Source organism: Littorina saxatilis, linkage group LG17 (assembly GCF_037325665.1).
Source record: "Littorina saxatilis isolate snail1 linkage group LG17, US_GU_Lsax_2.0, whole genome shotgun sequence".
Lineage (NCBI taxonomy): Eukaryota > Metazoa > Mollusca > Gastropoda > Littorinimorpha > Littorinidae > Littorina > Littorina saxatilis.
Window position 1 is genome coordinate 33,668,091 of NC_090261.1, and position 1,042 is coordinate 33,669,132.

Here is a 1,042-nt window from a genome sequence, read left to right on the forward strand (position 1 = left end):
GCACTTTGCCTTCCATGCCACCGTTCGACCCAAATACCAACGCCCAAGGCACCAAGCAATTCTTCTGGGATTGCAACCGATTTTTTTTTCTTTTTTCGAGAGCATCATTCTGGCAGCAGTTCAGAAGTAGTACAGTGCCAGAGGGGGCATGTTATATCTTCTGTTGAGATGACATGACAGGCTTTTGTCGCTTCAGAATGCGGAGCTATCGATAGCAGCGTTACAGTTTTGGTTTTGCCAGGTATTCCGTGCACTGGCGAAGTTTGAGGATGATGACGTTTTGTGGACTGACCTGGTATTGGTTTAAACAACATTTATTTGGGAGATATAGGGTGGCATGTATAATACAATAGAAACACTTGTTAACATACAAGAAGCTTAGTGTGGTAACATATTTACATCTAGACAGGAATTGCTTTTACATGTGCTTTCAGTGTCAAAATAGTGCCAATAACCTTTGTAAACAAATAAAATAATTAAACGAAGTAAAGAATGCAACAAAAGAATCAGAGATGGTAAATGAGGACTGAAAGATGATATGAATTTGGTTAACAACAGCAATATCAACCTGGTATTCACGAACCGATTACATGTGCTTTACGTTCTTGATTTTCCTAAGCTATCAGTTCCTGATTTTCCTAAACTACCATGCATATGAAACGTGATGCATGTTTGTTTCCAGCTATAGCTATGTGGCAAATACTCCAATATCTTCGTCGAAAACATAACTGCGCAGTCAGTTAATTATTTATACAGTTCTGATTTCGCTGTTGATGGCATCAGCTGGATATAAAATAGTTATCGAAATAGCGTGACGACTGTCATTTTCTGTTAGCTTGGGGACATTAAGACAGGGATATATAGTTACATTTCTGCGATTACCCCGTGACACCTGATGGGTTTACGACTACGCGTTGATGAGTAAATCAACGGGAATCGATGTCCAAATGGATCTGTTAACTTTTCTGTATACATGTTTTTAGACTCTGCTGAACTGAGGGTTGGTAACAGGGGTAGAGAAAAGGAACCGAGGTAGAGAGAG

The 1,042-nt window shown here is 39.7% G+C and overlaps 1 protein-coding gene across 1 annotated transcript in view; it reads left to right on the forward strand.

The window, feature by feature from the left end:
- Nucleotides 1-1,042, forward strand: part of LOC138951751 (glutamate receptor 3-like) — a gene marked incomplete in the record, with an annotated part of 54,643 nt that overhangs the window by 47,747 nt on the left and 5,854 nt on the right.